General features: G+C 36.7%; 1 long non-coding RNA gene across 1 annotated transcript in view; it reads right to left on the bottom strand.

The window, feature by feature from the left end:
* The window catches only part of LOC128080325 (uncharacterized), a 987521-nt gene that overhangs the window by 441264 nt on the left and 533321 nt on the right, over positions 1-12936 (bottom strand). The gene's annotated exons all lie outside the window — the stretch shown is intronic.

Raw genomic sequence — 12936 nt, 5'->3', positions numbered from 1 at the left:
CCCGAGTCTTTGCCCAGGACAATGAATTCAAGCAAATAGTGTGCGACACTGGGATGTCTGTTATACCCGGTCTTCGTGACAATTCCTCCGCTTGGCCTGGGAGAAGAACCTGCTAATTTCGCACTTTTGAACCGGTGAGCATAATATATGCCTAAACATCCATTATGTACCTATTATGTCCCCATTAGGTACAATAATGGCCAATCTGAATGTGTCCTTAATTGCTTTATGTAAATGCTCTAGAAATGCGTGTGTTAACAACAATAAAGACTTTTACTGTCAGAAGAAAACCTACCAACAAAGTCACAGCTTCTTGATAATGGCCCATTATCCATTAACTGTGTGCACATAAAAGGACATCTCTTTTGTAAAATGCCATGGCAATGGGACTGCAGCTGAGAGGTGATATTTCTTATAAAAGTGTTGTCTAATCAAACACCAGCAGCAATTTGCAAAGGCCGGGAGGGCAGCATGGAAAAGATTTTGAAGAGGCAAAAGGCGAGAAAGATGCTGGGGGACACCGGTAAAATAAGGCAGGAAGATCTGAGAGGCTTTCTGGGCAGGAGGTGGCCAAGACAGACAAAAGAGATGATAGGGAAATGCAGTCAAAAGCCTGAAGAAGAATCTGAGAAAGAAATAGCTGTAATATATGGGAGTGTCCAGCTTCAGCTCTTTGCCTGCAATAAGGACTACATATTTTCATTCCACTGTGTTGTTCTCATAATTTTCCTGAAGAATGGGATGACTTAAGGGCAAATTGAAACCTTTTTCATTGGATATGAAGGAAATCCATTTCCTTTTTTTGTGGTTGACGTTCTTGAAATCTGAGTCCATCAAACATCCTTTTTACAATGCCCAAAATCATTGCAGTAAAAATTTGGGGATTTTTTTAGCATGCAGAATTAAACTCTACATTTATACATCTACAGAAGAATGAGCAGTTGGAGAAACCCATGTAGAAGGGTGAACATAAAGGCCAAGGTAGCAGAATCCCAATCTCATGCATACTTTCATACAAAATCCTGCAGGCCAGCAGGATGTCTTCTTCACCACCAGCCATTTCAGGAGCTGGAAGAGCATGAGCGGGGGTCCTGCATTGCCGTGTAGGTTGGAGGTGAGGGATAAGGCTAGATTGATGGTGGCAGGGGAGCTGGCCAAGCACTGCAGCTTTTGGAGCAGATCCAGGCAGAGCCGGGTGTGTGAGGCAGAGACGGCGCCTGGGAGACTTCGAGATCTCTTCTTGAATAAAAGGGAAGGTTTCCATAGAAACTTCTCTTTTATTTTAAACAGATTTTAAAAAGGAATTTAGCAAACTATAAAATCAAGCTTCCAGAGCCCAATTTCAGCTATTCCTTATTGATTGCATTGTAAATGAACATAAAAGCCTGCAGCCTGGAACTGAAAGCTAGAGACAGGCTTCTGCCAGCTCCCTTGTTCTCTCTACTAGTGCGTAACCTCTATTAGGTGATAGTGGCAGCCACACATGCTTTCTAGCACCCTCCATTTTATAAAAGGAGCTTTCTTAGAGCGTGTCATCAAAAAAGCTCTTTGTTCATTAATGAAAACACATCTCTTGGACTTAGCATGCAATGCAGGCATCACCCGTACACTGAACAGCCCCTACTTCACATGCAGTAGTGTAAAAACAAGCAGAGCAAGTGCAAAATGAACATTTTTCTTCTACACTACATTTCCCAGAATACCAAAAGCCAGAGTGAGGGCTTACCTCACTCCATCAGCTGGAGGTAGGGGGCAGGCTGTCTGGCCATCCCTCCCTTGCGAGGGTCTCCTGAAGTGGAGGAGGCATCCAGAGACAGCATCTGAATTAGTTAGCATTTTGAACACTGACAACAGAATTTTCTCCAACAAAAGGATAGTAAGGTATCCCTGTAAGAGTCATTCCATTTTGCAGTTTCTCATTTTAAAGCCACATCCAATTGTCCTTCTTGTTATGAGAGAATTCCTTTGGAAAATCCTTTAATATCCAATATACACTAACAACAGAGAGTTATAAAATATTTTATTCTTATTTTCTTAATTCATCCATCCTGTCCTATTGGTAGGATCCAGTCAAAATGAAACAAACCCTTGCACAATGTCTTACAGAGGCTTTATATGCTGGCAGTGCCCTGCACACTCCAGTTAATGTATTGGTGTCTTTTCATTCCTCTTCATTCAAGGCACAATTCTCTTTCACATAAAAATGCTTACACTTTCAACAAATAAAAATATCCATGGTCTTAGATGACAGGCATTAGGCATAACAGCTCTGGTCGTGTAATCCTTCAGTGACTTAGCAGAAATGGCTTTTTGCATTTCTTTTCTTCAGTGAAAAATTTGAAAAAAATTGAAAAAAAAAGGTTCTTTAAGAGATGGGCATGTTCTGATACTGGAATACCCCAAATACCAGTGGTTAGCACATTTGCCTGTATAGTGCTGGTTTGTATCTACCCTGACAAAAAAGGACTCTGAACTTGTATCCTTGAGAGCAGCACAGTGCTCAGTAGGCTGAAAGGGCAGATGGCACAACCTCTCAGCTGCGGAAAGGGAGTGAAGGATGGGATTGTCTGTACAGCCAGTTCTTTGTAATTTGGCACTACTATGCTGCCACTGCGTTCTTTCCTTCATCTTGTGAAAGGACCCTGAAAATTGGAAATATTCCCACTTATAGCAAAAATAAAATGATATTAGTCCAAGCATTTTTTTTTTTTTCAATTTTATTTTAAAGCTGGACTTCTACTCTAAAAGTCTGCTGCCAGGTTTCTGATGTGAGAATTACCAGAAATAGCTAAAAGGTAGAGTAGCAGCAGTGTAAAGAAGATTCTGGTGGCACATGCTACCTGTGTGTCGCTGTTCAGGAGTATTTAACTTACCTGTCCATCAGCCAAATGAATTTAAAATCCGAGAGAAGAATTGTACGATTCATACTGCTGTTCCTCTGTCTTTTGTTCTCAGCAAGCATAAATCTAGATTTCAAATTATAAAATATAGAACAGGTTGGAAATCATATATGCTGACTCACTATGAATTGTTATGGGTAACTTAATAGCTTAGTCATCTAACATAGAGGAACATTTGCAAAAATATTGAAATCTAGGAAGAGGAACAAAGTCTAACAACATAAATAAAATGCTTCTGTGCTTTTCTGAGAGGAGTGTTTTTATTTTATTCTGATTGCTGCCAATTCTTAGAGGCATATTTCCTCAAACATTGAAATATAGTAATGGCACACACACAAAAAACTTCTTTTTCTTTTGATTTCCCCACAGAAATGAAAAAAGACACCTTGAGAAGGAACTGTTTTCTCATATTTCAGTTACATCTCACATAATTACAATATTAACCTATTGACAGATATAGCATATTTGCAGAGTAAAAAATTACATAATAATCACAATCTTTTTAGCCTTTTTTTTCACAGTTGAGAGTTAGTAGGAAGTGAACATAAAAAAGTCATGAGTACCTACTGTGCATAAAGATCTCCTTATGTTCACATTTCCAATCAATGGATATCTAAAGAAGTTGATGGTTTCTGGTTTTGTTTCTGAAAGTGCAAATATTAGTAGACTATTACTGATTATTATTCCAGTGGACATCTCTGTACTTTACTAATTCCTTACCTCTTTAAATTGAAACATGTTGTCATTATCACTGTGACCCTAAGAGTCGAAGCTCCGTCATGCTCACAGGCATTGTTCCAGAACACATATGTGTACTGCATGTAAAATTCACTTGTTCATGTTTGCTTCATCTGTAGTTACAGGTGAAAAATGATAAGTAAATTGCCTTCTTGTGGATTATTTTCAAATGATTAACATTTATCAGTATCTGGACTTAGTGAATAGCATGTTCTACCAGAGCAAATAGGAAAAAAATGTTAGGCCACTTGTTTGCTACTGGCTGGCTACCTGCTGGGATGCAGATAAAAGATAGGCTGGAGGCAACTCTTACAGCCACTGGGAAGGCCAGTATTTCAGAGGTAAACAGCTGGAACCAATGGCATTGACAAAAATATTTGAATGAATTCCAATTAGCACCTTCAATGTTTTGAATGGAGAAACTCACAAAGTTGCCATGTATTCATGTTGTATAAATATGTAAGAGGATCATTTCACATTTGCTTTTAACATATTTCAGTATATAAGCTTGTGTAAACTCAGGGAATGTTTCAGATCATGGATGCATTACTAGTTTTATTATTATTAGTTTATTTAGTAGTTCTAAAACACATAAAAATATATTCCTGGCTTTTTAGAGCAGACAATTTAAATATTACACAAAGAGAGTAACAAAAAAGTGTGTCAAGAAAGATTTAAAAAATTTGTAAACAGGTCATGCGGATGCATAGTTGAGACAAGAACATATCTTGCATTGAAAAAGGGTTTTGCTTGGTTGTTTTTTGAAATTTTGTCCACTAGAACAAAAAGTTCCTTTAGAAATGTCTCACAATTTTGTTCCTTTCAATTCTTAACCCCTGCCAATATTCCTCACACAAAGAAGCAGGGTTAATCCCTTGGAAAAGAAGGGAAAAGTAGGCTGAGAAAAAGTAGGCTAGGATTATGGAAAAATATTAGCAGCAGTAGAGAATTTAGTAGCACTGTTAATATTCTGTCATTCCTGGATTTAACTATCAAGTTTGTACTGTTTTCTTTTAAAAAGTGAGCGAATCCTACTATCAGCCTTTTCTGACAAAGATAACCCTATGCACACTATGTATTAGGAACCGAATTAATGTTTCATAAAAAGCAGATAAAGGAACAGATGTTAATAATTTATTTAAACTTGGCCTTCCTGAAAAGGTTAACTCATCACATTTCATCATAAGTCATAAACCCCCTACATTAATAATCACCAGTATTGATTATCTGTTTTTCCCTTCATTGCGTGAGAATATAATGTGTTAAATATAGCCTAAAAATAAACTTTTCGCCCTTTGTGGAATGTGCTGACTTGACACTCCTGGGAAAAAGTTCTTAACACTGAAAGACATTGCAGTTTCACAATTTTTACCGCCTAAAACACCTTTGTTTCTGCCTCTTAGTTCTACTTTTTCAAACCCTGAAATTGATGTGCTCTAAAACTGACACGCACTGTGAACAAATTTCAGACTGTTAGGGTTGCTACACGCTAAATTCACCTGAACTATCATGAATATTTTATTTATATAATCACTGAAACTTCGTAACATTTGAATAAAAAAAGGGAGAATGTCTGAAATGAACCACGATCCTCAGTCCTAGCCTGTTCATGTCACTTTTTTGAGAAAGCATCCTCTTCTGTGTAATTGATTATATGACAGTAATAGATGAAAATAGTTAGGCTTTTCAAGTCATTATGTACTTGTCAGTGCATTCCACATAACCTCTCTAAATAGTCACCAACAGTCATTTATTAGGACTAGTCTGGATTTGAGTTGGGTCTGCAGTGATCTGATGTCCTCAGAATACTACTCACTGTTGCTGCTTTACTGAACATTAGTCAACAATTGAAATGAGTATAGGAACTTTCATCTGTCTTGAGATATTTAAGAAATTCTCAACGTGTACGTGAACCTGAGGCGAACAGTGAAACTGCAGAGCATATGAAACTTAACGGTAATGTCTCACTGAGATTAAGCAAAATGGCTTGCTTCCAGATTTCATTTCTTAGAACAAAAAGTATCTCCCTCCAGCACTAGGACTTGATTATGCCTTTAGATATGCACAGCACTGAAAAGAGGAATAATTTATGCATTGGAAAGGCTAGCAGCAGCCTCCATGAAAAACTGTTGTTCCTTAGGGAAAATGTCTTCCAAAAAGTGGCACATTGCGCCTGCTTTTAAATATTTCCCCAAATGTAGAGTAAGATTGACCGGAAGCAATGTTATGTCCCTGTATTAAAGTGTTTTAAGATGCTATCTGAAAGTTATAAAACATTTTTTGTTCTGCACCTTTTTCTATACTTAAAGAAATAGAAAATACCCAAGATTTCTCAATAGGTTCTGTGATTACACCCTTTAAGACAGTTCAGATTTTAAGTTCCAGGAGTACATGTCCAGCAGTAACTTAGATTTATTGTCTTATATATTTAAATAAATACAAACCTCATGTAAATGAGGTATTGCCCAAAAAGACAGGTATGGGAAATCCAGGCTAAGGACAATGGGATTGATTCAATCCAGTAAGAAATGCTATTTTTGGTAATCTGTATTGAGAAAAGCAGACTTCTTGAAAGTATTAAAATGAATATGATAACACATATTTGTATATAAGGACAATATATTTGTACATAAAGAGCAGCTAATTAGGTTTTCATACATAAATATAAGAAATATAGCATTATCATATAAAAAAGAGATAGCAAGAAGTTGTCTGAGCACGGTATCCAAGAAACCTGATTTCTTTTGGATTTTTCTTATGTTTGATTGACGTTTTAATTGAATTATACTAAGGTGAAGCATAAGCTCACCCCTGATTAAACAACAGAGAGTCTGCTTGACAGAAAAGTGTTTCTGAAAAAAAAAAAAAAAAAAAGAAAAGGAAAGAAAAAAAAGAAAAGAAAAGAAAAAAGGTTTTTATCAAAGACTTTTCACTGTTAGACACTGGAAGATCAGCAAGGGGTACCAAGCTTGACTGAGTAGGGACTGCTGTGATGTTCGGTAAATACAAATCTATGATTAAATCTTTTTGAATTTACCTCTCTCCTATAGATTTTTTTGATATCTAGTAAGGGTTCTCTCAATTTACCCTGCAGTTGTCCTCTTTGTGAAGGTATTAACGAGGTCTTTGTTCTTTCTTGCTTAAAGTTTGCGTTCACAAATTAGAAGACCTGTTTAAGACCTCTGTTAAAGCAAGTTAAATTTGGTCATTCGGTTCTGAGATTACTAATTGGGTTTAGCAGATGTCCATGAACACATGCAAAAATGCAGTTAATCACGCAAGTCCCAAGCCATCCAAATCCCATACTTGCAGAGAAATCTGACTTACAAACATGTACAGACTGCAAATTCACAGCACTCAGATATTTCTTGGTATTACTTTGGAATACCTCTAGTTACAATTCTAAGACTGTTATATTTACATTCATAGCTGTAATCTAATCTGATTTTGTGAGCAAGTATGCTCCCTGCTCAAAGGTTTTATTAATATTTGTGTGTTAAATATTAATATATACATGTACCTTTGCATGGTACTTCTTAGTTATTAAAAAGAAAAGGTCTCTGTCCTCAAGAGCTTACAGTTTAAATGCCATTTCTGTGAAAAGCATTTATCTCCTGATGAAATTGAATATACTGTGAAACTATTTCCTATGGAAAGCACAAACAAAGCAGTTCACTAGAAAATGAGTATTTTCTCCAACATAAAGGAGAAATTGTTTTTCTGAACTGTAACATTTATTTTATTAATAACTAAACGTTTAAAGATTTTTTTCAGCCCAATTATCTATTGGCATATTAACTTATTAAAACGTCCACTTCAGTTGCTAGAGATCAGTAAATGATATCTCTGAGAAACTTAGCTGTTTGGGAATCTGTATGCATTAAAAAGGAGAAAGATATTAATTAGAACATCCCAAATTATTTATATTATAGAAAGATGATACTTTGTTGAGCGGAAAGTGAGAACAAAGAATATCCAAACTGATAGTCTGCAACTACATAACAATACTTTGTGACTGATTTTTTATTCATAAACTTACACAGTTAGATAAGTATTATTTCTTTCATCTCAAAGTTGTGTAGCAATAAAGGAAGTTAATTACTGAATTGTATAATATCACAGAGTAGATCATTGGTAGAGCAAAAGTAGTATTCCAAAGTAAGTCACCTCTCAGTTGGACTCCTCAATGAAAAATTTGGTGTCTTGGAGCGATTTGGTAGAAAATGCATTTTTCATGATAAATGCTTTTTTTTTTTTTTTTTTTTTTTTTTTTTTTTTTTTTTTTTTTTTGCCTTTTAGTAAATAAAATAAAATAAACTAAAATAAAAGTAAGCAGCAAACAACAACCACTCTCAACAACCACTCTGTCATCAGATTGCATTTTCTCTGAATAACAAATCGCTTATAGTGTATTAATTTAATTGGCAAAGTAGACATTATGACGTTTCTTTTTTCCAACAAGTACTGTTATTATTATACTGTTTCCGACACATCAGGGAACTATAGGCTTGATGGGCTGAATTTGAATCTCAAGTCTTAAGAGTGTACACGATTTAAAATTGTTGTATTATGAAGTTAAGAAGTACTTCTACTCAATTAGCTTTCAAATAGACGTTATAGTGTGTCTTCAAGTCTAACCATTTGCAAGTAGTTAATGGTGGGTGGAACCTTTGGAAAATAAGAAAGAGCAAAGAGATGGAGAAAAAAAAAGGAAGAGTTACTTGAGTCAGGGGACTGATGAGAAAGGCAAGCCCAAAAGCTTTTGGAAGCCATTTCATGAGCTTTCCAGGCCTCGTTCAAGTGTAGCTACTTTATCTCTTAAAACTTTCTTATTGTTAATTCAATACAAATATTGTCTTTATTTCTCTAGGTTTCCTATGCGCCTTCAGCTTTCATTTCAGAGATCTATGTCATGAAAAAGTAGCCTAGAAAAAAAATAATATGACCACAAGTTAAGAAACTCAATGCTGCAACAACATTCATTTGTACTAATGATCATAATAATTCCAAGTGAATACAAACTGAGAACATCAAGCACAATGTATCTTTAAAAGTCTCATGTTTTTGTTCAGTTTTAAAGTACTTCTGCAGGTGAGTAGAAAAATAATTGGGATGTCTCAGCCATTCTCACTGGCAACACATTTATTTGCTCATGTGATAAAGTTAAATATAACAACTCATGGGAAACCTTGTTTTTATTTTCTCTCTGCTGTTTTTCTATAATGTTATGGTTCTTCCTTCCTTCCATAAGCTCTTGGGCTCAACAGAGGTTTGTGGTCCCCTCGCAGCTTATAAGCCTTTTCTAGGCCAAGGAAAATTATTCTTTCTGGATTGTAATGGGTTCTGAGGCATGGAAGATGTACTGGTATTTAATCACTTCTGCTCAAAGGTTCAATTTTATATTTCTCAGAATATGCTTACTAAGAGATACTTATAATATACATCTACTTATGTTAGCCTGACTTCTATTAAAAAAAAAATTACACACTGAGCAGTACAAAAATATTTTCAGGAATATGGGTTTCCCTTACAACTTGGGAAAAATGTAGACATTCTGTTTGAGAGCTATTCTTGTAGTCATTTATTTTTACCCATCTCTGATGCTTAAGTCTGTATCTCCATCTTTAAATACTGGATTTGTGGAGGGATTTGTTTCATTTTATTTTAGCTTTATGAATTAAATATACTTATGAACTGTATCAAACATGGCTTCATTATGAAAGTTCCATCATTTTCAATGATTTTATTATGACTGACTTTTTTTTTCAGATCCATATGTGCAACTCTGGCATGAGTTCAAGTAGTATCTGTATTAAGTTACTGAGCATGTGGTCACAGATTCAGCATTTAACTCTAGGTACTCCCTGTACAGTCAGAAGGAAACAGTCACTTCCAGAGATGATTCAAACCTATAAAAAATAAATCACCTTTTGAAAATTTTTATTTTTCTGCATGGGCCACAGCACATTTAAAGCAACCCAGAAAAGTATCTATGCCTTGACAAGACAAATACACCAAAGAAGATCTTCTGGGGAAGTCTATCTTGGAATCTTCTCAATCTGAGAAAAAGACTCTTTGAAAGATGAGATAAAACATGTTAATGAAAGGACACAGCACAGATTTATGTCCCAAACAATGTTGGGACATACTTCTCTGGAATGACAAAGCAGTCATGATAGCTATCTAGTTCTGGGTCTACTGCATTTGTTTAAGAAGCACAATATGTTGCTGAAAAGCTGTACCTTCTAACAGCACAGACTTGAACTACTCTTGCTCACTGTTTCTGTGGATCACAGGGAGAGCTGACCACAATCCTGACATTAACTTGCTTATACCTTTTGATAATAAAAATGTTTTTTCAGACTATATTTAGGAAAATATGTTCCCTTGCTGTTTGCATGCAGTCCTGAATGACTGCAGAATTTAATTTTTTGAAGCAGGCAACTTTTCCAGATTTGTTAAAATTCTACTCTGGCTTGGGCTATCATTACAAAGTCTGCCACATACTCTATATTCTGCTCTTGTACTCCAGAATTCACCACACTACAAAAGCATTCAACAAGAATCTGCAGAAATCAAGTCTTTTTAATCTTAATAAAAGGAGAAGAAAAGCTACAAGGCTAACTGTTGATAAACATCCTAACCTTGACCGTAACAGGTTAAAAACTCAATTTTTAATGATAATTACTTTCCTAGGATTCTTTTCTCATGCAATCCTTAGTTATATCCTGACAAATTTTGCTTACTGGGAATGCCTAATGTAGGAAGATAGGGGTATAGGGAGGACAAAGAAGAAGGCAGAAGATAATTTTTTGCAAAGTGGTGTATCATCTGGAATAAAAAGTTGGAAACTGTACATGACTGAAGCTGATGAATACTTGAATAAAGTTGATATAATAGCTAGGGTAGATTTATACAAAATAACAGAATTCTTTCGTTGGTGTACCGCATACCGACTTGCTGAGCAACAGGCCAACCACTGCTTGCTGACTGCAGATTTCTGCTAGCTTTATGTTCTTCATTTGCAAGCATCAGACTCAGGGCTCTTTTTCAAAGCTAAGATACTGATTTACTTAAAGATTTGCTTGTTCCTTTCTGGATCTTGTCTCCTGGCTTTGTTTCAGTTTCCCACTGTATTAATGCTAATAATAATATTTACTCTTTCCATAAAATTTTGTGTTGACACATGCAGAATACAGTTGATTACAGTGTTAGATGAAACAAAAAGCCCCCTCTAAGGACTCCACATTGTATGCAATCACTAAGACATAAGAACATAAGTAAATAATGAAGATGAAAATTATGAATATCTGAGTCATGCCTGTCTTCTAAATGAAGACCTTGCAATAAGAAATGTCTTACTGACTACACACAAGATAAAAAAATTAAGATATTGGAAGCAACTAGAAGCTTAGTATTAATTAATTTAGGTGTGCCTGACTTGGCAACAAAAAAACACTTTTAAAGTCACTCGATGAGGCATATCACCTAAGAACATTAACGCATTACTCAAGAGACTGATAAAATCAATTTTTTTAGCCTTGTTTTTCAAGGCAGTGAGGATTACATTATTGCCCTGTCAATTTTCCTTGTCTCATGCCTAAACTCTTGACCAATTTCAACAAAACTCAGCAGAGGATTCTCAGTGTAACTCATCCCCATGTATTTTATGCCAATCTCAAAAGGAACGGTGGAGAGCCCCATTCAACAGTGCCTGTGGTGTGGCAGTAGCAAGACAACAGAAGGTCACAATGCTGCAGGCCTCTTGTTTTTAGAAAGCAGCATTTTGTGAATCTACCTGTTGACCTACTAAGCATCATGTGATCATGCCTGGATGATGGAAAGAGGCTCAAGGGTTCTCTGGTTGCCCAAGAGCCCTGGCCAGGACTCAGAGGTGCCCTCATACCGTGACATCTGGTAGGTATCTCACAACAGAGCAATCCTCTCCTTTCCCCAGGATTGCATATTGATGCTTTTGAGAAGGCATAGAGGTGCCTTCTGAGGGAGTTTTTCTTTCTCTTATAGAAGGCACTCTGATTGTTTTGTCTGTTTGTTTGGGGGAGGGGGAGTATTTGTGAGGAAAAAAAAAAACACAAATCACTCATTACAATTCCTATAGGTTCTACAATACCTTGATTGCACCCAGTTTGGCAGTGTTCTATTCAGACACAAGTCTGTTGACTCACATGGGAATGCCAGACCAAGCCTTTAATCTTTATAAATTGCTGTTCTAGATTAATGGTAACAATGATATTTACAATGCATTCACAATGAATCTGGAAGTCATGCACAGTTTGTGCTAAGAGGAAAAATGTCATTTGCCTGTATTTGCTTTGTATCTGTAGAGTTTTCTAGAAGATGGGCACTGTATTCAGTCCTTGGAATGGCTATCACTGCCCATCACCCAGGGCTCAGGCTTATGTTAACCCTGCAATGCTGGAAGCTGAAAAGAAATCTGTATGGAAGTGGAAACAAAGTATGCACTTTGAGCTATTAGATCTAATTTATATTGAATTATCAAGAATCCTGTTTCTATCTGAAGTAGCATGGAAAATGCCTAAGAGGAAGAAGCAATAGTACTAGAAAGTGATAGTTTTGAATTTACCATTCATGAAGTTAATAAATAAAGCCCACCAAAGACTGAAAGCTGGATACTAAAAATCAGCTTTGGTCTCCCAAACTGCAAGTGACAGCCAGATTTATGATAAAGGCACTTGATAAAATCACCATCTTGGCAGGGAGCAATTTGAATTTTAAAATCTAATTTTGGATTTTTATTGTATTTATTTATTTTTTTTTGGTACAACATGAGAGCCGCAAATCAGTGAACCCTTCGGAAAAGGCGATTAGCAAATTACACCCTACGAGAGACTCGGACTTAACCTGTGTGCCATCAGAAACACTGCTCCACTGAAGCTGCAGCGGTACTCAAGAGATGAACTAAACCTCACACATCTCAAGGCTCATGATGGGAAGTTTCGTATCATATTATTAATTTAGGCACAAACAGAGCTATCCACGTATATGTGTGTCTATATGTTTGTACATCGATATCTATATCTATACACACGTATAGGGACCTACGCATAAGGCAGCAGCGGCTGCTCAGAGGGGTTGAGTGGCACTGCCAGACACACACGGGGACAATGCGGAGCCCTCGGGCGGGCGGCGCTGGGCTGCACGGGGGCGGCGCTGGCGGCCTCGAGCGTTAAGACCCGGGGCTGCAGCGGGCGGGGGAGGGAGCACTGCGCTGGGGGAGCCGGAGAGATCCCCGCGGGCTGCGAGCAGGGAAGTCAGG

This window comes from Tympanuchus pallidicinctus, unplaced genomic scaffold (genome assembly GCF_026119805.1).
Source record: "Tympanuchus pallidicinctus isolate F22 unplaced genomic scaffold, pur_lepc_1.0 scaffold2, whole genome shotgun sequence".
Taxonomy (NCBI): domain Eukaryota; kingdom Metazoa; phylum Chordata; class Aves; order Galliformes; family Phasianidae; genus Tympanuchus; species Tympanuchus pallidicinctus.
The sequence above is the reverse complement of the archived record's forward strand: the minus strand, read 5'-3'. Positions and strand labels throughout refer to the sequence as shown.